Source organism: Camponotus floridanus, unplaced genomic scaffold (genome assembly GCF_003227725.1).
Source record: "Camponotus floridanus strain SB8 unplaced genomic scaffold, Cflo_v7.5 scaffold14, whole genome shotgun sequence".
NCBI lineage: Eukaryota > Metazoa > Arthropoda > Insecta > Hymenoptera > Formicidae > Camponotus > Camponotus floridanus.
The window spans coordinates 2,732,926-2,758,813 of NW_020229259.1; the positions used below are offsets into that span (position 1 = coordinate 2,732,926).

General features: G+C 29.8%; 1 protein-coding gene across 2 annotated transcripts in view; it reads right to left on the reverse strand.

The window, feature by feature from the left end:
- LOC105253722 overlaps positions 1-25,198 on the reverse strand; it is a 125,006-nt gene extending 99,808 nt beyond the window's left edge. For both annotated transcript variants that reach the window (XM_011261935.3, XM_011261936.3), the window contains exons 1-2: positions 24,936-25,198; positions 24,123-24,180 (exon numbers count right to left, since the gene is read on the reverse strand). The gene's annotated coding sequence lies outside the window, so the exon portion shown is untranslated. The remainder of the gene's footprint in view (positions 1-24,122; positions 24,181-24,935) is intronic.
- Positions 25,199-25,888: the final 690 nt, after the last annotated feature.

Consider the following 25,888-nt stretch of genomic DNA (forward strand, 5'->3'; position numbering starts at 1 on the left):
ATTTACAAAAAAAGATAAAATATCTTTCGTATAAAAGAATCATTTCACAACAAAATGATTATTCTTCAAAATAAAATGTGTCATATCCCGAGATTTTATTTTATTAGCAGATATCCTTGCACGTATATCCTTTTTTATTTTTAAATATTTAATATTAGATATTCGTATAATTATATAATAGCTAAAGTAATCAATAAAAGGAACAGTTCACAGATAATGGGATTTTTTATTCCAAAAAACGACTTCTTTTGGCATAAAATGAATCGAAAGGAAAACAAACGCGATGGCGAGAATCGCTTTATCTGCCTTTTTTATCTGGCATAATAATGTCCCGATGCTATGCGAAATCGCGCGCGTATTAATGCTTTAGTACGCAACCGGATGATTTATCGCGGTCGACGTTTATCGCCCTTTGCAAAGTAATCTCGGGATGGTCTGAAAAAGCTCTAGATCTTCACTTGCCATTTTCATCGCGTAAATATTTCTGCTCGATTTAACGTACATTGAGCATTAAGTATGCCTTAACATTCGGAGGATCAGTCAGATTTGTAAAAAGTTTGAAAAAGGACCACATCATATATGTTTTTAAATAATAAATATATCACGATTATCTATTATAAAAATAAATTCATACAACGTTAATCAAATAACTGACAATATTTGAATATGCCTCTAACTCAAATAAAATTTAAAATAATAAAAGATTTAATTATAATATAATGTATTTAATTATAATAATTCAAGTACGTTTAAAATTATGTATTTAATACATCGTATCTTTGTGTGTTTTTAATTAACGCCTTTTTGTTTCTTTAAATAAACCATTTATTAAAACGTACTTTTTCCTGTATTAAAGTTGTGCTACTACTTTTGCAGTTGAAAACAAATTTAAAACAGATTTAAAAAAAATTAAATCTTAATTTTGAGAAATCAATTCTTTTTTGATAATAATGATCAAAATTCTTATTATAATTTTACATATATAGCTAAGTCTTTTTGACATTTTCTCTATTAATAATGTATTACTTTTCTAAGAATAAAGCTGTTATGGAAACTATTACAACGAATCTGATTTAACTTAGAATGTAAAGTAAATAACCATATATAATAATAAACATATGTGTTGTGTGTATTGAAAATTCTGGATTTGGTATTATTAGGATATTAACTAAAAAGCTCTTAAGGAAAAAAGTTTTGAGACGAATTGTGCTTAAAATAACATTTATATGAATAAATATTGACATATCACAAGCGTAAATGCAATATATAATCGAAATGATTTACGCAAATGTAATAATAGCAACATAATTATGTAGACATAATATATAATATATAACATAATGCAATAATTGACAATAAACATTAGCACCATGCACTATGATGATTTCTGTATTTGCTTATAGATGACAATAAATGGAGATATATATGTATTATATATGTACATATTGTTTATTACAATTTAATGAAATGCTGCATCCAATATTAAACGTCATTTAACGCAAAATGACATGGGTGCAGAAATGATAAACTCGACTGTCGGCGAGTTATTAAATCCCTCCGTGCGATGTTTTAAAAATATATCTTTTCGTTTAATTAATTCATGCTCGATTTTATGATTTCATTATTTTATTCCTATGAACCATGAAAATTTTCTAACTTCGAATGTGACTCGAATTTTTAGCAAATGTTCATTGCATGAAATGCAATTTTCACATGCGCATTTTCTCCGTTCTATTAAAGAATCTATTCATTAGTTATTCGATGCAGAACAACGTTCTCGATCCCGACTAGCAACGAGATAAAAATTGTCGCTTTACCGACGCCGAGCTTTAAGAATAATAGCCGCGGATTTGAAAGACGTTTAACATTGGACGAGCCTCATTAATCTTTTGTCTGTTGTTAGTCGGTGCATAAAAATCTGGCGACACGACGGCTTTGCATGAATAAAAATCCGAGCTTTATCCTTATGTCTTTCTCTGTACTCTCTTTTTCGCCGCGTCGTTTTCCATAAAATGGCGTCGCGTTGTATTCTACTGTTTATAACTGGTATATATTAAGCTCCGTTCTTCCGTGCGGTTTAAGACGGTCAACGGACATCATCATGGTCGTGGATATTTCTACCGTTAAACTAGTACCGCTGATGTACCTTCATGAGAAAGTATCCCCGTTGTAACCATTCTTCTCTCATTATTATACTGTTTCGCATCGTCCAGCTGATTAATGCTCAGCCACGAAAGCTCTAAAGCTGCCAGACGAATATAAATCTTTTTACTGTCATATTATTTTCAGCATTGTTCAAGATCAAAAGCCCGTATAGAATTTATCAATCAGCCAAAAAAAAAAAAAACCATTCTGTGTAACTGTGCAAATTGTTAAAATGCTTTAAAGCGATAAAATTGATATTTCATATAACATAATATACTTGACTGTTATAATAAATAATAAACTTTGGACGAGCCGTTATAATAAACTTTGATATCTTAATTGTCAGTTTGATATTTCAGTAGTAAACAATATGACTTTTATGTACTATATTCTTTTTAATTAAATTAAAGTTAATTTTTATTAATAGCGAGTAAATTACACAATATTTATTACATTTATTTGCAAAATTAATTTATTTTACATGCACAATTTTTATTTGAAATTTACAGTATACGTTTATTTTTATTTTAATAATTTATGCAGTCTAAAAATAAATTTACTACTTTATATCTCGACAGTTTATTATGCACGTATGCAATATATGTTTATTTTTAATCATTTATTTATTATATTTATTAATATATTGATTATTGATATAAAGAGATAGACGTACATATTTATAGGTACTAATAATATACAATAATGTTTTATTAATTACTTATATCAAATAATAGCTAATAAATAATTTTCAATATATTATAATTAATATTGTTAAAAGCATTTCTATATATATTTTGTAAAATCGCAAATAAAATCTTCAACATAGAAGAGTTTTTTTTAAATAACATTTATATACTGACATCTCTCTTCAATATGTACATATAAAGATTGATAATATATTCTAAGTGTGTTTGCTCTATATATATATATATATATATATATATATATATATATATATATATCTAAATTTTTTTTTTAACATTTTATATCTTATGTTTTTCTTTTACGTTGCTCTCATCTATCCATCTTTAACTTTAATCATTGCATGTTTGTGGTCTTCGTTAATACCGATAAATGTGCTTCTTCCTGACATTTTTACGGTTTCAAACACGCGGAAGCGTGTGTGTGCTATCGACCAGTAGCGAGTACTCGACTCTGAGAACGATTTAGCGCCGGTCGTGCTTACCCCGTAAAGTGTAAAGCAAGTTTAACGCCGTGGCGGATCTCAATAAAATCGTGAAGCAGTAAATAACTTAACGACGGTACGGACTGCTCTCGCGGGAGAACAGCGAGACACAATCTGGGAGTTGGCGAACTTCCGGATAAGTTCGACGTGCCGCAGCAACTGCGGCCAGGCGCGGTGGATATTACGAATCACATGGATATAGGAACAAGCAAGCTCCTCGCGAAACCAGAAGAAGGGGGAGGGCAGGGAGAGAGAGAGAGAGCAGCTGGCTTTCGATATTTCTCCGTCGTTTGCGATACTGGTTAAGCGTCGCGACGTTTTTCACCGCGGAATTTATGGATGAGCGAACCATGCCCGCGGTTTATCCCGCAATTCACCTCCGTTTAACTTGGTTGGAAATATAACGACGAGACGTTATCTCGCATATATTCGTGACTCGCACAAACAGATCTGCCATGTGTTATTACGGATTAATGGTCTGTTTCACCCAATTTTCTCGAGGAAGTCGATATTTATCACATAATAAATCCTTCAAAGCAATTCTCTCATTTTTTACATTCAATTACAAATAAAATTAAACTTTCTAAATACATAATAATTAAATTAATAAAAGATAATGAATAATGAATAAAATAATTATTAAATATATATAATAAACATATAAAAATACAATAATTTTGTTTTAAATAAATAAATTAAACACATATTTTATTTCTCTTTTTTTTAAGATACTAACATTTTTAATTATCATCTTTATTAATACTCTCATCAGATTTAATTTTAGCATAGATAATTTATTATTAATGTCAGTGATTTAAAAACCTTAGAAATCATAATTTTATTTGTAACAAATATTTTCATCATAGAAACAAATAATAGAAAAGTTAATTAATATTTAATTAATTTTTCAATCAATTGAAGTACTATTGAGATGATATTTCTTAATTAATTAATATATTTATTTATCGCAAATTTCTTTCCGATGGGAAATATATCGCGTCACATTTATTAAATTAATTTAATTAGCAAGTATAAGACATGCATCGTTGCGCTTTATAAAAAATGTATGCACGAAGGGAATACTGATAAGCAGCTCATATGAATATTTCGGAAGGGACGTGTTAAGTGCAGAGCGCGAACATAAAGGAGACAGAGAGAAATGGAGCTGAAGGAAAAAGTTGCCGTGAGTTCCGCAAGGAACTCAACGTGGTGCGGTAAAATGGCGATATAAGGTGCGCGGTAGTGGGATAAGAAATCCGTTGTACGTGTTAATGATTCTTTTTACGAGGACAAACGACCGCGAGCGATAAAGGGATAGATGGCAGGTCCTGGAATGGGTAGACGGAAATGGGGATGTCCGTGAATAATGATCTCCTGATCGTACTATCGAGCTGAATACCGTTACTAAACATTTTTGTATCACTGATTATTGTGTGTATTTAATGCGTAATCAGATATGTGGAAGGCAATTTCGTAAACATGTCGTATCAAAACTGGTAAAACAGCGATTTTCGTCATTTTGTGTACCTTTTGTATTACTTGTTTGAATATCATAATTAATATTGATATTTTGCGATTTATTTGTGTAATATAAATTGGATTTCTTGATTCAATTTGGAAAGAAAATTCAATTTGGTAAGAAAGCTTTATTTATAAATCTCTTACTTTTGAATTTCTGCTGATTCCTAAGAGCTTACGATATTCGTATATATTGTTTTAATTTTTTCCTAAGAAGATATGAGCAGATTATAAAAAAAGTTTAAATAGAATCAAATAAGATGAAGATAAAACTTTTGAAATACTCTTTATAAATTGAATTGTATATTTTAAATAAGTATAAAAAGAACAGATTGAGAAAGAGTAATCATTAATTATAAACTCGTATATAATTTGCATCTGGAACACTGTGGGAAAATACCAGAATAAGTGAATATGACACGTGAATATGGAAAGTTAAAAAAGTAGCTGTCTAAAAGAAAGTGTTGAAAAAAAAACCCACGAAAGAGAGAGAAAAAATTAAAAATGAATGAGAAATGTCACCTGCGATGACTAATTAATTTTATGGAGAAAAATTTCAAACCTAATATTATTTATATAATTAATGTATAACATATACCATCCAATATAATATTAAACTTTTCATTTTGTGAATTTTTCAAATTTTAAAAATTAAATAAAAAATAATCACAAAAAATATAGAATCGAAAAAAATAAATCTGCACATTTTCTTCATTTAAATCCATAAGGTAATAAACATTCATATTTGTATCCGTTATTAAAATTATTAGAAATATTAATTAAAAGTTTCGCTTTTAATAATTGGATGATATATAATATATGTATAATATTTCTTTTTGCAGATATGTCGACACTTCATGAAAAATTTCAATTTTTTAAAGTGTAACAGCATAAAGTAAAATTTTAATTTGCAAATTTTCAATTTGCCGTTGCTTTCCTGTGTGTGATGAGCTCCATGATTTTATATTACTAAATATTAATGGATTTCATATGTACAGACATATCAATATCTGTAAAAAATTGATTTTATTAATTCGTTTCAAAAAGAAAGGGAGAGCGCAATGCAAGCGTATTGCCAAGGGGTGGCAAAACGTGCGATCACGATTTTGCCCTCTCGCGCTATCGCGTAAAACAGATTCCTTCTTGGCGATGCATTCGCCACCGCACGTGCTCTGCATCGATGCGTTTCCGCGTAAATTCAACATATGCCTTTTGCGAGGATGCCTTGCCTAGCTTTTGCCATTTTGTACCGAAAGATTCACCTTATTTTTTGAAAACTAAAAATATCCTGAATTATTCAGATATGTTCAAAATAAGTACACAACACTTTTCACAATTATATATTGTAACACGTTTTCGAAAAGTTCCACTGTCGTATTTCGTTTCTATAGTCTCGGAGAAATTTTTTCGCTATCGGCGATTCCATTAAGCGAGATAGTCTTGTTTTTCTGTACCGTAATCCGCGTTTCGATGCTCGATCCGAGTATCACGCTCATGTACGATAATACGATTCGATGTCGTTTTTTGTTCCCGAACCCGCGCTTTCTCGTTCGCGAGACGGGTTTCTTATCGAAGCTACGCGTATGCAGAAGCGAGATGCATCCGAGGAATCGAGCTGCCTTTATGCGAGAGAGAGGAAGCCCGTATATATACGGGTTAAAATAGGAAGCATCTCCAAGTTTTGTTCCATTTCAGAGCAGCGTTCCCAGGTGGCTTTGATATCGTAAACGCCTCCGTGCATTCCGTTTCCCCAGGCTCTTTTGTACGCGTCAGTATGTCTGCCTGACATTAGGGACATAGATCCTGCCGGACAACACCTATACCAGGGTCAGGCATGCATTAAATTCACGGTACGACTGTCAGACCGATCAATGAGCCTGCATTTAACTGTCGATATCAATTCTAACGAGCGTCCACGCTCAAACTTCTTTCTTCGCCTTTAACTCGATCGTTAGGAGGCGAACGAGAGTGAAAATGGATAGGAATAGAGATCGAAGACACTGTGTCTACTAACATTAATGTTACACAGGGCTAACTTCCATTTATTTCAATATAAAATATATGTAATTAATGCAAATTTGAGTTTTATATTTCTTTTGCAACAATTTCCGGATCTTCTTTATCGCATTTATTTATAGAGCATTTATAAAGGTACTCTCTTGTACTGTACATGTTTCGAGAAAAATGCTATCGATTTCGAAGGCACTCGTTTCGTGATTTCTTATTCGCAAGTACCGCGCGTATGCATCGATCTTTCTTCGTACCTATCCGGCCGCATAAAGTCCCCCATTGTTCTTTTTCCTTTTCGAACAAAGATACATGCGACGGCGAACGTATAAATCTTGATAGATAAATCTCTACACACAAGCTGAAACGATGTTCGTTTCACCATCCGATCGACAAACTGCATAGTTTCTCCCCTATCAGTTCGATTTTAGTGAACGATTCTTGAATGTCTTACAATTTGTCTTATTCTTGTTTTACATGATTTTTTTTTACTTGTTTCACTTTTTATTTATTATAGATAGATGTTGTATATATAACATTGTTTATTACTTGCAAATAATTCAAAAATTTTGCTAATAAAACAATTTTTCATAGTGTATAAAATAGTTAGTTTCGAAATTGTTGAAATATTATAAATATATGACAGAAAAAGTTTTTCTTTTTTTTCTCTCTTTCTACTTTCTGTTCTCTTTATGCAATTATTAAAATAAATTTAATATAAACACGTTATTTTTAAATCACTTTTTGAATTTATAATTTTAATTAATAATTTTAATATAATAATTTTAATTAATAACTAATAATTTTACATTTATTTTTAATGCTATAAAATAATTATTTTATTAAATATTATTTTTATATTAAAAATAAATATGTAATTAAATATAATTTTTATGTGACACACGTTTCTGCGTAGTAACTAAAAACTCATGAAACATTTCATAAAATTTTCAATACTTTAAAATCATATCGCATAATAATATAAAGCTTCGATGTAATGTAAAGTATTACAGCAGAAATGTAACGGAGGCTAAAGGACTATGTATATTCAATATTCATACGGTATCGCATTTTGTTTTACTTTGCAACTTTCATACCCTACCTACTTCACTGTAGCTCTATAATCGTAAAGCGCATGAAAATATTTCCAGAGAAATGCTCACAAGAGACGCAAATAAGCAGTACTTATTGATCGAGATTTATATGCGTAAGAATATCACAATATTACTATTATTCTTTGTGCGTGTGTGTATATATACATCTATGTATGTATATTTTGAGTTTATATACATGAATTTCTCTAACTTTCTTGACTCATTTATGAGCACGAATAAATTTGGCACAACATGTATTCCAAAATAAACAGATTTCCGTTATGAAATCAGATAGTTAATAGCCAATCAGTGTTTTTAATTTTTTATTTTGCAGTATATTTCAATGCAGTTTGCATCCGGTAATCGTTTCTTTACTTAATAAACGTGTGCTAAAATACTCAATTTTATTTTGAAGCTAGTAGGTTCAAATTTCACAGTTACAATTTAATATTACATTTCTATTTATTACAAATTTATTGCAAATTCTATAATTTGCAATAAGAATTGCGAGTTTTAATAATAATGAAATAACATTTTTTAAAATAAAGTTCAAACTACATAAAATACTTTTTTATTTATGTATGTACTTATAAATTTATTCTATAAATTCCAAGTGATTAATGATTATAATCTTGTAATTATGTATTCTATCACATATGTGTATTCTATCACATATGTGTATTCTATCACATATGTATATACAATTAGCATTGATCTTTGTTAGTTTATTTTAAATCAAATATATGCATATGAGTCAATTTGTGAAATTTTATATTTATTTACACATCAAATGTCACATTTATTTGTATTCTTATGTTTTAAATATTAATATTTAAAGTTGCTGACTTTTTATAAAATCAATCGTTCTATAAAAATGCTTAATCTTTTTATTCTAAATCTTTGTAAATTGATATTAAAAGCCTTTTCCTATAATAATTAATATCTTAAGAAATAATTGCATTAAATTTTTATGTGCCTCTGTAATAAATTTTAATAAAACAATTATATATTGCCTTGTTATTTCATGAAATACGTCTTTTAATAAATTAATGCTACATTAATGTACAAATACTGAATTTATACTATATGATTAATAAGTATTAAAATACGAAATTATTTATGATATATTAACAAGTCATTGCATTCGACTTTGAGCCGATCTGTTCCATGTATGCGATTCCGTTAATCACCAAATAATTCATAATTCATAATGGCATCGATAATTTCATTCTCTAATGTACGATTCGATACAATTACTAAAGTCGATGGCTAATTAAAACGCGATTGTTCGAAAATCGTATACGCAAAATATATTTATGATTATATATATATATATATATATATATATATATATATATTGTTATCTATAAATGTGTATTGACAAAATATATATAATATATATTATTATTAATCAATCATCATAATTTCTCAACTTTATATTACTTTCAATCGCTGAGTATAAAATAATATATACTCATTTATTCTATTGTTTCAAAATGTTCACGAGTTATTAATTGTAAAAATTTTATAAATTAATTAATTTTATTTTTACCATTATAATTTTGACACTAAATAAAGAAAACTTATATGGATAAAAAAACTAGGTTCCATTTTAATAAATTGGGTCGAAATAAGTGTCGAAATATGGAGCTGACATCATATCTAACCGTCATATCTTGTCCCTCATATATCCTATTTTTATTTTAAGATTATATTTTTATTTTCTAATACCTGCTGTTCATGCATTATTGAGATGTATTATTTATTATACCCTGTATAATTATATATAATAAAGAGTACACTACTTTTATACATATGTGTGTGAGATAAAAATTATATATATATATCATATGCATATGTGTAAAATAATAGGCAAGAATTTTACACACACACATTTTTTATCATTTTATATTTATCTCGCTATTCTCTTCATGTGCTGCATTATATAGGCAAAATTGCAAACATGAAAAATTGGATCGCGCGAGTGTTAGGTATCAGTGAAACTCAATGCGCGCTAAATTTTATTTTCTCATATTATAGTCGTCGTAACGGGAGACGCGGAGATTTCACTTTGCTATTTTATCGTCGGAGATCCGAGGCGATCCAACGTCGTTACTGTCGTTCCTCGCAGGCGCAGAAACGACGCTAAAATTTATGAGCTATCGTCAACGAGAAAGCAGTATCTCAGCGTGAGAATCAATTAATGACCGCCACATGAATGCCGCAGACGATGGAGCAACCGGAACAGTGAAAGAGACAGGAGAGGTCGGAGCACGAAACGATGGAGAGATGACTCATCTTGAAGATCTTCGAAATCTCGCGGTTGGTCTGTAAATGTCGATAGACCGCCGCCGTATCCTCTGAAACTATGCAAACGCGTTACATCTGATGCATATGCATCGACCACTTCTGCCTGGCTTAGCCGCATAAATTCTAATTGGACCTCGTGTGTTATGCGTTGGCGGTTTGCAGATCAGACGTAGGATAGTCTTGTGGTGTTCGTCAAACAGCTTCTCTTCCTCTTGTTGTTCATCAGCATTTCATTCATCATGTCGGTTTATTACTTGCTCTTATCAATCATTATCCTTAAGCTATTGTAAAGTTAAATTAGCCTCTGTTTTTTGTACTTTATTTAAAATATATATTAATAATCGTATGTACAAACTTTGATATTCTGCATCAGAGATAACAAAGAATCTGTCTTTTGTTTCAATAAATATAGGCTTTTTTAAATTAATAAAAATAAATAAAAATAAGATTTTTGCTGTTCAAATATTAAATTAGCTGTTTAAATTTTAATCAGATACTCAATATTAATTTCTCATTTATTATTTAAATATTAATGTAATATTTAATTATCAACATCATTAATATTGAAAATAAAGAAAATGAATAAGGAAATTATAAAAGAAAGAAAATATATAATACAAAATGAGTGTTTATATACATTAAATTTTTCTTAAGCAAAAATCTGCTTTAAACTCGTTGAAGAAAATAGTAAGTAAAAGTACGATAAAATGTTTATATATGAATAAAATATATATTTCATTATATCATGCAATATCTTTCAAATATATACATATATGTGTGTATAACTTTTCTTCCTAAAAGAAAAATTTAGAAAAATCTGAAGAAAAGATTTAAAGAAAAGATCTGAAGAATCTAAAAAGTTTATATATATCACGAAAGTATATATAGGGTTGTTAAATCGATGGGAAATAATTTGTTGATAATACCTGTAATAACAAAAAAGACTGACTGAAGATGAGCGGTAACTAAATTATGTCTACCCCAAATAACTCGGTAAACATTAGCAATAACGCGCACAAATCGCAATGGCAGCGTATTAATTATCCATAAATGGTTTAATGCGATCATATAATTGGCCGATTTAAAATAAATATATACACTTGGATGTTCATTATTGTTTTGCAAGCTTTAGAAAGATAGCCAACGATCACAATGCGATCAGTTTTGGATTTTTGAAATTATATCCAAAGCGCGTGTTATATTTTCCTCTCCCGTGTGTACGGAAGCTCAGTTTCTCTCATTTTCAGTAATATTTCATCGAAGAGAAAACGTTTTTATCGGACTGATGGACAATTAATAAATTATATATACAAAAGTTAATTTGCATTGTTTTTCGCGCGGGATTTCGCGATTTTATAAAGCTTGAGAATGGGATTTTATCGCGTGTTCCCAGCGCGCGATTAAACGTTCGACCTGACGATTATCGTGTCACGATCGTTATGACCAGCTTGTTTTTCCGACGACGACGAAGGCAAACCGAAATGCGCCAGTGAATGCGTTTGCAAATTTTACGGCCGGCTGACTTTCTCCGCTGGCTGTGCAACGAGGTAATTACGAAAAGCTCCGCTTCAATTCGGAAGCTGATTATTTTAAATCCCGCACACGCGAGGTACGATGTAGATATTGTTAACTGGATAAAGTAGGAAATACTCGACTTGCGGAAATTCGTAACGTCAAAATTAGAATTCATCGTAGCGTGTATTTTAATTACGAAGCTACAATACATATTTCATAGTTTTATAGTAACATTTATAAGATTTTTTCGGTAAAAATATTAAAATATTTCCATACTATAGAAATTTATAAATGTGCTTTAGGAGATGAATGTGCACAATAAAACAAGTGAAAAATGTATTTAATGTCTTTGATGTTAATTATTTGTATTTTGACAGTAATTATTATATTAATATTTAAAAAAAAACATTAAGACTTTAATTCATCGAAATTTCATTTATGATAAAGCGAAGTAAATTACTGCAAGAAATGACTAAGTTATTAATGTGCAGAATATTCTAAAAGTTACGTAATTACCGAGAGATGTTTGCTAATGAAACTTTAAAATATTTCTAAGGTATTCTTTTCGTCTAATTTTTGTTCAAGTAGAATTGCTTCTAAAGCCTACAAAAAAGAGCTGATAAGCGCAAGAAAAGTTTATGACCTTAATGATATCCGCTCTATATATTTTCACACATACATGCACATACACATACACATACATATGACACGTTTGTGTATGTGTATGTGCATTTATATCTTTCAACAAGACGAAGTAAGCGAAGTAATTTTTACATAACATTAAAATTATTTCTCTTCTTTGTACATCATAATAACTATAAATATGTACTTGTGTATGCATTGCGCATTATAATTATACATAAATTTAAAAAATAAATAAAAAATATATATTAATACATTGAATAAAAAAATATATATTAATACATTGAATAAGTTTTATTTATTCAATGTTAAAAATATTGTTTGCTGTGCATTTAGTTTTGTTTCTTATTATTTTCATCTTGGTCTTTTGCATCGTTTGCCTCGTTTGTCCTAGAGTCGCATTTGTTCGTTGTTTTGCGCGACAAAATTTATGGTATTGACGCCCTCCGTGTTCATATTAATAAATGCAACGCCAGCGAACTGAGTGCACGTACGGACGCGTCGCACAGAATGCGCACGTATAGTTCTCGTGCTCGTGCAGTTGCTTCAATGTTTAGATACGATTTAGGATCAGGTGCATCGTATATTCGTATCGTAAAGGAACTCACAAATGAAAGTGGAGGACGCAGAAATACGTTGGGGTTACAAGAATTATATCCCACCAAATCGTAAAACACTAGTTAAATTGATTATCGTCATCAGTATACTACATATTTCATTCATTCTCGCGATCGTAAACTGTGTGTATAACGTCTGTAAACAATAGAACGTTTTTAAACAATGATTGATGTAATATCGATTATGTGCAAAACGAATCGGGGAGAAGTTTTTATAATATTATATTTATATCTCTTACTTATATCTCTTTTATAATATTATATTTATATTATATTATATTTTTCTCACCGTCGCTTTTTTCTGAATTTAAAATTTTAATAGATATTAATAGATATAATTAAATTTCTGCAATAGACTATACTTGTTAATAGCAACCTTTTGCAAGAACGCAGATCTTAATATGGCTAAGTAATAAAATTTGAAGAAGATACGTATGTGAGAATTGCATCCATTTAAGCGAAAAATGAAAAATTTTCTCTTGGTACTTGGGCAAAAAAGCTAGGCTTTTGTTCCTCTAATTGGAAATTTCCCGAGAACTTTACGTCTTTTTTATAACGGCCGATTCAATTAAACTCGCTTTAGCATTTGAATTTTACGACTTTTATATTGGGACAGAAAAGTGAAGTTTGAGGGTGATTAATAGCCCGACAAAAATCATAGAGCACTGCCAATATCATTTATGAAAGAGGTGAGAATTATAAAAATTCAATGAAGTGTATGGATCTAAATAATTAATAAATATAATTATTTGTATACGAATTAAAATATTGCTCATTAATTGTGTTAATGCAAGATTTATAACATTTCGTTTTAACTAAATGATATCGTAACATAATTAGAACTATTCTTAATATTATCATTAAATACGAGATTTCCGATGTCATGACAATGGAAGGGTATTTAACTATCCCGTCCGACTATATCACCGGCTAAAATAAGTCCAAGCGAATCTGCACTTCAGACCGCAACCGTTCGCTAGCTGCGAGATGCATTTCACTGGCGACGATTATCCTTTAACCGAGCAGCAAGTTCATGCGGCGAACCGTTTCGGGAATTTCAATCCTGTCGGCGAAATTTCGCAGGCGGATTAGATATATTTGCACGTGTTCACGTAGACATCGTTGTGAGCGTTTCACGAAGTGTCGCACGTCGCAACGCGACCGGATATTCCCGTCCCAGCTCGACGGAAGGAAGATGATCGCCGGGACGTCGATCTCGCCGTGATCCGTCGACGATGTCGACGAAAGAACGTACGAACGTATTCCCTGACGCGGCGAAATCGCTCGGCGAGCCCTCTTGCAACGTATCGACGTCGATTTTACGACGGTGGGTCTGGAGAATACGGGATCTTTTCGCGAGGTCGTATGTTTTTATGAAATCGACTATTGCTATCGACATATGTACCGTATGTATGATCACCGTACTGGTCTGGCCGAGAGCCGACAATCGAATGCGGAAGTCTTGGAGATGGTGAATGCACGAGGTTGCACGAGCTGTCAAGAACGAATAGCGTTCATGTGGAAGAAGAGGACCGAAGAGATAGGGACAAAAAAAAGAAGGTAGATTGATACAGACGAAGGTGTGTAGTTTGTTGGAGAGGAAAAGGAAGGATGTGAGCAGAAAAAGACGAAACGATCGAGAGAGAAGAATGAAGGTATATACAATGTGTCTTATACTAATATCCTTCTATGCGCGAGATTTTATTCAACAAATTTAGAATAAATTTCTTCGTAACAATATTTGACATTAAATATCTTGATGTACACTTAAAAATTAAAGTAAATTTTTGTAATAATAAAATTGAAATAAAAGTTACATTTTTTTAATCGATATATATTTAAAAGCTTTTGATATATACGATTGAGTAATTTCATATTTGTCAGTAATGAACATTTCAAATATATATTTAAAATAAACATTTTTTAATCTTAAAAATATATATTTTAGGTAAAATTTTAATTTAAATACAAATTAATTATTATTTTCTATTAATCATTTATATGATCTAAGAAATATAAATGGTTTTATTTTCTACTTCAAGTATCATATTTTTATTCATCTTTAGTACTCTCAATATTAATTTTACTGTTAAACAATTAACATATTTGTCGGCTTAGTCATTATTTGCTGTTTTCGGGACACCTGGTATATAGGGAGGCGATATAAGAAACAGATAGAGACAGATAAGAACAGGAAAAAGGGTAGATTGATAAGGACGGAACACGTAGTCCATAAGATGCAATGAGCGAGGAAATGAGAGAGGATATGAGGCGGTGGACATAAGAGGCAAGCGAGAGAGGAAAAAGAGGCGGGAAGAAGAAATTTTCTTACGACGGAGAAAAGAAGATAGCCAGGAACCACCACAATGCTATACATACGACACGGGTGGTACGTGAACCGAATAAAAGTCGACGCCGAAAATATGCTTGGAGCCAAATATCGTCTCTCGCAACAGCGAGGAGAGCCAACCGCTCGGCTTCAATGCGGAATCTTTATTTCATGTTTTTATGGTCTCACCGCACAATCGATTCAGTTTATCTTCCTTTCTGTCTCGAAAAACTGCTTCGCTGCTCTCGATCCGCGCGATCAACAAGCACACGTCGGGAGATCAATGCATATGCAGACAAACTTCGTCCATAGTTCGATGTCGAGCAGCGAAGTATGGACTTTACTGCTTTGAGTATAGATCCATATTAGCCTGGAAAAATTGTTATCCATCTGCTCTCGAAAAGATCATGTTGTACAATCTGGGATAGAATCCTTGCCAATATACTTAGAAGGGATAGCAGAATCGATCACGGAGAATATGAGATTAAGATTTTATAAACGAAATTTAATTAAAATCAATATTAACAGTTATATAAAAAAATTCTTTCAAGTTCGATAATCAGCTTTTATAAATTGATAGAATTTTCGAACTCTTTATTAATAAATTTTCAATATTTATGATATACAAAGTCTCATTGCATACACATATGAGTACACGAAATAATAAAATATTTTTTATATTATTTATGCAATGTTTTCTCAGTTTCACAAGAACTGATTAGTTTGTATTATTAAATGTACTTTTAGCCAAAGTTATATATATATAACTTGTAAGATTTTGTAAATTGCGAGTCATTCATTTTAAAAAAATCACATAGCAGCAGGTAGCAAAAATGTGAAACGTGTTTTTTTCCAACATGAAAGAGGTCAATAAAAGTGGCAGTGCTACGAGACATTGAATAAAAATGAGTCCGTTATTTATTATACAAATAGAAGGTTCTCACAATCCCGAGAGATATCTGCGAATAGATTTTTTATTTTCGTCTTTATTAATATACTATCTGTTGCATTGGTATTGCAATATGTTTCATGAACAAATAAATGTAGTGATGATTTTTATTCGTATGACGAGGGTTATATCAAAATCCTTTCACGTTCGATATTATTTGTTAAAAATAAGTTTTCAGTCAAAAATTGAAAACAAATAAAAGCGACAATTGATTACATTGATCGATTCATTACAATACATTATAAATAACTTTTCAAATAATTAACATATTAATTAAAATCATATTTGTCATGATTTGCTGACAATAAAACATATAATAATAATTTAGTAATTTTTTAAAAGTGTCAATGATATTAGCAATTAAAAAGAGCGTTTAAATATAAAAAAATTAAGCAAATTTTTATATATATGTGTGTGTGTGTCTGTATGTCTGTATGTGTGTGAATGTATATTCTAATGCACTTTACGTAAACTTACTTTATATATGCTTTGTCATATAATTTAAACTATTTATCAATGATATGTTTTAAATTTTATATAAATTACAAATATATTATATATATTATATATATTTTATAAATTTTTACATACACACATACACATATGCAATGACTTTTCTTTCTTTAACTAGAGAAGAAATTAAAAAAATTTAACATAATTATTGTAGTTTTTGTAAGGAAAATTAATTAATTAATCTAACGTTAATATTAATACTGTTATATAATGACATTGAAAACATAATAATAATAATAATAAATTAAGTTTCCGTTAGTAGTAAAAACACAGTAAAAGCTATGCAATACTTGTAATACGAAGGAAAATTATCCTGTGCAAATTCAGAAAATTTCTCCTGTACGTATTAAAGTTTCTTCGAGCTTATCTCTCGGTTTTTTGTTTCTCATATGTATGAAACTTTCGCGTTTCCTGACGTCGAAAAATACTTACGGTGCTTTTACGGAGCACCTTGTTAGAAGCGCCTCGGCTTTTCGAAGAAAATACGACCTCAAATATAATCGGATTAGTTTTCTAGCCTACCGAGAAAATCACTTCGCTACTGGCTGACCATACCGAGTTTCTTCTACTGTGGAAGATTACATCGGCTCTCTTTCTTTGCGATCCGAGAAAAGTTGTGAGTACTTGCGCGCAAAATTACCAAAATATGCCTTTTTTTGAAGAACAGACTCTTTTATATCGTATGAATAATCGGTAGATGGGTAATAAACAAGATAGACGAGCGGGCGAGGTCGTGTGATCATTCCGGCTTTATAGGAAACGACGACAGAATGAACTCTCAAAGGATCAAGGGATAAGAACAATTTCCGGGAGGTTTCACGGAACGGAAGTGACACCGGCGCCTTGATCCCCATATTTTCTCTGTGACAAGATCACCATCTAACTTTTCACTTCCTATTCTCCTCGTCAATTTTTAAACACGTGAAAAAAGAAAGTTAGACTAAAAAAAATTAAATCTAATATGGGGAGTAGCTTCTTTAACGTTGATTTTAAGAGGATTTTTTCCTATTATATTATATATCGCAATTAAAATAATAATAGATAGTAATTAATTTTTATGCGCGTAATTACAATATTGTGCAAATGTAAATATATGTAATGTAAATATATATGATAAGTTGTGCATAATGTATATTTTATTTATATATAATTAATAATATGAATAATATATAATATAAATAATATATATTTTCAAATCCAACTTTATTATTATTTAAATATTTATTCATATATCCAATTCTTTATTACTACTTATATATATTTTTTTTATTTATATATGAATGAAGTATATATAAGTAGTAATAAAGTTAATAATAAAGTGTAAATAGTTGAAATAAATTGAGATTCTTTAATATTATTTAAATTTTGTTTAACATTATTTAAAACTATTGTTCTAAACGGAGATTAGCATTAAATCCTAATTAAATTTAAATTTAATATTTATTAGAAAATATAAATATAAAATATAAATTTACATATCATTATTACATGAGAAATTTATATTGTTTTCTCTATAACTAACATATTGCTTTCTCTAATTAATAATGCATATTATATTACATTTTTCTTATAATACATATTTCATGTAAAACGAATTTGATGTTATCAAAAAACAAATTCTTTTCCATCATATTAGCAGAATGCTTGATTACCTTTTTTTATTTTTGTTTTTTTTAAGCTGGATATGAATAATATGAAAAATATTCTTGTAATATAGCTTTTGTATTCCATAGTTATCACCACCATTTTGATTAAACAGATACTGTATACAGCGGGCACGGAAGCGTGCTAACACATGTTAAAATTTGTAGTTTCATATCTATTCTGCTCGGACAATTTCATTTCGAAAGTAACGCGCGTCATATCGGTTACGTACATTCATATCATATCGCAGTGTGCATTATAATGCAAATTTAAGCAACATATGTTCCGAATAACTCTCACGAGTAGAATCAGTCCATTTCTATAGTTATATCTAATTCGGTTCGTAAAATTAATATCCAATCAGAATTTTAATTATACATATCATTATCTAATTGAAAATTTTATTAAGATAATTTTAACAATATATTTCTCAAAAATTATTAAATCATTTATGGTTGCAAAACTATCATATAAAAAAATTGTAACTTTTTTATTCTTGTAAATATCGTATTACTTGTTATTATTCTTGAATAATTATTGATTTTAAGCGAAAAGAAAACATAAATTCAATTTTTTTGCATATGATTGCAATTTAATACGTAAAAGTAATTTATTTATAAGATAGACAACCTATGATTCAGTATTATTAGCGAATTAAATCGCAAAATGGTGCGACTTAGCACATTTTATGGATATCGCCGGGTCCTTATTCCCAGTACGAAAGGGAGCAATTAGAGGTAGACATAAACAGCCAGCAATAAATCACGAAGGGTGCGAGTGGCCCACTAGTCCTCCGTGACATGCTAGGCCAGAGGGGACTACGAAATGGGTCTTTGTCCTCTGCAGCGTGATGTTTACATGGGTGCACATATATGGGAATAGTTCCCGTGTATACATGACGCAGTAGGCGAAATAATAGCGGGTATAGTGAAGCTCATAAACCCAGAGCCCTACGTTAAAAAGTCATGAATTTGGGTAAGTCGGTTCCTTGCGTTTATATGCCAAATTATTTTCATTTTCTCTTATCGTTTATATATTAGTTATGCATTTAAAAATTAAATTATGAGTTTTACAAATCAAATTTACGGTAAATATAATTATCAGATATATGCATATAGAATTATATAAAATTACGTCAATAATTATTTAGTAAAGAATATTATATTGAATAATTATTATATATAATTTTATTCGCACTTTGTGCATTAAGCTTAAGAAAATTTTCAAATAACTTTAAATATACATATAGATAGAACACGTCTCTTATTAAAATTTAGATATAGATAAAAATACTACAATCTAGAAAGTCTTGACTAGAGATCTTTCGAAGATGTACTTCAATTTTTTTTTTAATATTATGATATTTACTTAGAATTATGTTCGCAAATTTATGCGTTATTACAGAGAATGTCATATCAGAATAGCAATATCATAAGCGCAATTTCTGACTGGATCTGTATACTAGTAAGTAAAGGCTTTGATTAAAGACCGATACGTATGCGACGATGTGTTGACACTTGGTTTAACGTTTAGATATTTGACGCTATTATGTTTGCCAGTTAATTATTCATATAACAATTTTGTTCTATTGTCGTATCCTTAATAAGCTCGTTTAATAAAGGGATCCGCCTTAAGGAAGACTTTGTCTCTTATAAGCGCTTTGGTAATTGACATTTGCTCATCTTCCAATAGAACGATCACAAGTTTGTCTAACATGTCCTAGACTCCTTGTTGCCACGATTATTGCCATTCCATGCGGATTATTACCGGATTGTTACCTATGGATTAGTCAATCTTTACTCTCTGTTGTGAGAGAATCGATTAGTTCACGCGTGCGAGATGTACATCTTCGCAGAGAAATCAATCTATAATGCTAATATATGATATAATTTGTAATTTTTATCTCCAGTTAGGGAAAACGAAAGATTTTGATGTCACAAAAATTTATTTGACAGATTACGGATAAAATACGTAAAAATAAAAATGCAATTAATTTATAATTTGGGACAGCGGAATTGCCATATATATATAAAAGACTAAACATTACTTTATCTCCCGTATTTAACAGTATCAACAAATATTTAATTATATGCTTGAAAGATTTATATATAATATATGCACAATTTTGTATACGTCCTGCTAAAATAATATTTGACTGCATTTTCTGCTCATTAAATAAAAATAACATTTATAAATGTCATTTGCGAGATCAGTGACCGTCTGGATTTTCTTGGAACAGAAACGTATTTGATGTGATTGGTGATATTGAATTTACGATCGCCGTAGCTTTCTGCTTTTCGCGTTGGGACGGAGTTCGGAAACATTGGTTCGCGAGCCAAACGACCAGTGGTTTCCGCCGATGTGACCTCACAATAAACATTGGATTCGCTCAGCGGATACGGGAGTGCTTTTATACGGATACATACCAGGAATAGTATCTGTAGCTGTTGACTCGAATTTCCCTCAATCTTCATCCCATTGCACGTTCCTTCTGATCAAGATCTCCCTTTGTTACTATTCTATTCGTTATTGTTTATCGATTAATTACACGACTAAATGACTTATTTTGTGTAAAAGTGACTGCAATCTATTGACGTTTGAAGTCTGAAGGTCTGTGTTGAACGATTGAAAATTGAAAAATTTAGAAACAATGACTCATTATAGGAGAAAAAGTCAGCATTATTATTTTATATTGAGTGTTACAACAGATTAACCATACAAATTGTAGTAATTTATTGAGAAAAAGATCTATATATATTTTTTGGATAATTATCAATAATTTACATTATTTACAAATTTACAAATATTTACATTATTTGATGATTTTCATTAATTCTCAGTTTATTGCGGACTGTCAAATCTTGTATTGAATCGAACGAATTAGAACTAGCAGAAATAATGAACGAATACTCATGGCATATAGAGTGGTTGCCCATTCGGGCGATGGAATGGCTTAAGCTAGCGAATTTGTTCTGGAAAAATATAATCTGCACGATGGCGTACGGTGGTACTGGACCGTAAATGGTTAATGCCGGATCGCTTGCAGCTGCACGGAAAAGCCGAATGAAACACGCATGAAACACGATATCGTTTCAGCCTCTAAATTGGTTCGATATCGTGATACACGCTATAAGTGAATATGAAGTGTCTATTTCATTTTTGATTTCGAAGATCTAACGATATGAGGTCGGCCATATCGAAAAATCCATGATAATTCTCGCTTGTCTTTCTTTATAGCACATATTTTTTTGTAAAAAAAAAGAAACCATTCTTTTTGAAAATGGAAAGTTTTCTCTCGTGCTATTGACACGAACGAAATCGAAAAAATGTCTAGCGCTACTCGCAAATTATAGTAAGCAAAGAATTAACTTCCGCTCGAAATGATATGAAAATATCGATCAATATAATCTAAATAAGATTTACAAGATCTTTGAATTTACGATATTTTTACTTATAAAGTCATTGATAAAACTGGACTTTTTTTAAAGACGTTTCAATTAAAAGAAAATTATCTCAGTTTTCGACAAGAAATATATTAGTAGCGATTATTAGCAGAGATCTTATAAAGCATATTGAAGTTAAAACGATATTGATTTTGATGAATCTACCGCGAGAGATAACTAACGAAGAGGTAAATAACGAATTAATTTGTTAACTTTCTCCAACTTATTAACAAGGATCTTAAGAATCTATTTCCACGGTTTATAAGTAAACTTAAATCTCTTACATCTAATTTTGGGTACGGGTTTTGATACACACTATGCCAAGGAAGCGAGTAAACAACTTTGACTACTAATGCTCCTAAGACGAGGAGCACTCACGGATAAGAAGGTAAACAAAGACACGGTTCGTAGATTCAAATAGAGTCCAGGATGCACTCTTGTAAACAGCGTCTTCGGAACAGCGATCCTTGGAACCGCAACTCAGTAGCTACGTCAGGTAGCTTTACGCGAAAATAGAGAGAGAGAGAAAGAGAGAGAGAGAGAGAGAGAGAGAGAGAGAGAGAGAGAGGAAGGCAGTCTCAAGTGGTCTAATGATTCACTGAACGTCTACTTATCTAGGATTAGTGGTAAACCAAGTAAATACAAAATTGTAAACTAGATAGAAATATGTATAAATATTAATATATTTTATTTTGATATATAATGTGTGGTGTATTTATGGTAAATTTATATAATTTAATATAGTTATATATATATATTAATATATTATTTGGAAGCTTAATCTTGATAACGTTATCATAGAAGGTCCCCGTTGTAGAATGAAACAAATTTAAAATTTTTCGGACTCTCAGTAGCTCTCACATTTCAATGAATCAATTATCATTTTCAATTTACCTGATTAAATTTTGCTCGAGAAAACATTCTTTTACTATTTAAGAATATCTCAAAATAATGAAATATACAACTAAAAAAATAATTTATCAAATAATTGTATCACAGTTTGTGTATACTTTATTATATATATATATATATATATATATATATATATATATATTATACTTAAAAACTAATATTGATAACTTGGAATATCTAACATTTAAAAATTATTTTTCAAAAGAGATAAAAAATAAAATTGATTAAAAATTAATTAATAAAATATATTCGTTCTTAACCATTCTTTGCCAAAAATATTATCAGCGGCGAGCAGACAGGTTACATTTAAATTTACCTATTTGATAAATTATAATATTTAGTTATACACAATAGCTATTTAATGTTTTATTATTTCAGTTTTTTCAAAGCATTAGGATAATATTAATATTAACAATAATAATAAAATATTTAATAAAAAAAGGAGAAAAACTCTTTCTACAAAATATATTATTTAATTAATTTTATAATTTTTATTTCAAAAAATCGGTTACTGTTAATTCATTGTTAATTCGTTGTTAAAATTATTGCTCCCAAGAATTCAAGAAGGGAGTCAAGAAAATTTGAGTTTAATTCAGTTCTGCAACGGAAACCTTTAGTTTTCAACGAACCGAATTAGACGTCGTAGATGGATTACATAAGAACCGACGAGAAATGATTTCTCCGCAATAAAGGCCGCTTCGACTTTTCGTACAGTACTACGTATTTATTAGTGTCTATCCGACATAAGGCTCTTTTATTAAAGTAACGATCGCGCTCCAGCAAAGAGACCAAAACGTGAAGATTAACGTGATGTATAATATATTAACATTATTAATATAATTATTTTTATTAATTTATTTAACAAATATTTAATACGAGAAATTTATGAATATATTTAATATGAATTTCGAACTTCTCAATAATTGTGTCAGCTCACAATTTTGTAATATTAAAAGAGCAGGTATTAAATTTTGTGAAACTAAAACTGAAAAACTAATTGAATAATTGGTTTACAATTAATATCTACATTTCACATGCATTATTCAATAATTTTTATATATTACACATTAAAATAATATATTTCTTTAAATTTTAATTTGCATTCGTAATATGCTTTAATGAATATTACAAGAAATTGTTAAAAGTAATGTGGTAATTTGTCTAATTTATTCTAGTCCATTTATTTTAGATAACGGATTTATCCATAATCTACATCTACAACCTCTATTATCTATAATCTACATCTACAATCTCTACAAATCCGTTATCTGAAAATTAAATAAAAGTTTAACACTCACCGATATTGATACTAATACTCATGTGTAAGAGAAGTCATTGATATCGAAGCTTTATTGTCTGTAACATAAATATAAAATCCAAAATATAATAGCGTTTAAAGCATTAATATTTCAAGAAATTAGTTTTGTATCGAATTTATATCCGTATAAAATAATAAGATATATACATATGGAAAAATTTTATAAATTTTGAAACTATTTGTTTGAATGGAAACTTCTACACAATTTTCGTAAAAAATTTTTCTTCCTAATTTTCTTTTATTTAATTCAATTAATATTATTAAATTATGAGATTAAATGAATATGCGATCAATGTGCAATTTATAGCATACACATAATTAATATACAAATAATAAATATTCATCTTCTGCTTCGCTGAAGCAATAGCGCATATAAGCTTTCTTAAGTCTCCTTTTCCTTTTAGGTCATCAAGATTGTTAGCTACATTAATCTATAACATATTAAGGAGACATCCAAATTGTAATTACGCTAAAAAAATTAATATTTTAAAAAATTATACATATGCGTTTAATTTTATATTCGACGCATATAATAATAAACAGACTAATAAAAAATTTTATAAATTTTGAAAAAATTCTACTATAATAATTTAACAACTAATAATAATTGTCTAACAACTATATTAAAAAATATGAAAATAAAAACTTTTATAAGATTATATCTTTTATGTAAAAATTTTTTTCTCTAATTTTCTCTTCTTTAGGCTATAAATAAAAAATCAAATTACAAAATTAATTTAAATCACGCTTACGCAATTAAAAAACAATTATATATAAACAATAAATTATTTACCATAGGATTGCTCCATTGGTGCCCGATGCCTTTCCTAGATCTCCTCTCAGGTTATCAAAATTGTCAGGGTCGATGACAAAAAGTCAACGACACAATGTGTGTCCAACGCATTAAATGTGCGTACCGTATGAGCGTGGCAATACAATGGGCGTGTAAAAATGGGTACTTAGCTTCCCTTTCAGGTTCCTTAAGAGATTTATCTTAAATAAAAAAATTTAAGATAAAGCCTCAAGGCACCATTCAGGTACTAAGCCCTCCCACCGCGTCAAGGTGTACCCATGGGAGGGTTATATTATATAATTTTATATCATAATATAATTTGAATATTAGAATTTAAAATTAAAAACTAAAATAAAATTAATATAAATTATAATTTGACTATATTCGCAGCACGACTTTGCTGCTCGAGTATCACCGTGCAAATAATATTAACAATAAGATCATATATATGTGTATATATATATATATATATATATATATATATGCGTGTGTGTATTTATATATTTATATTATTATTTATACTTATTTGTGTTACATATTGTTTTATTTATTTATATTTATATTAAATTATTATTTTAACGGATTTATACATGTACACATATATCGATGTAATAGTTTTCTTTCGCGAATAATTGCATTTCTGTTGTTATCAACTGTGTGCTTATTATTTCTTATTTTATCTGTTACATTTCTAAAGAAAGGGATTAAGTGTATAGCGGATTTTTCAAACTGTGTGAATACCCGTAAGACTGGCTATCTTTAACAATATCTCAACGGTGCTATTAACGATAGTTAAGAGAAAAGATGAGGCTTTTACCGATCCGTGCTATGATAAATTCTGAAAAGCTCCACAGACGTTGAATGTTTCACGAACGTGGATACGAATCGGACCCGTGTTGCTGCTATGACATTCGTGATCCATTCGGCCATGAAAAGACGCGGTATCGTCGTGC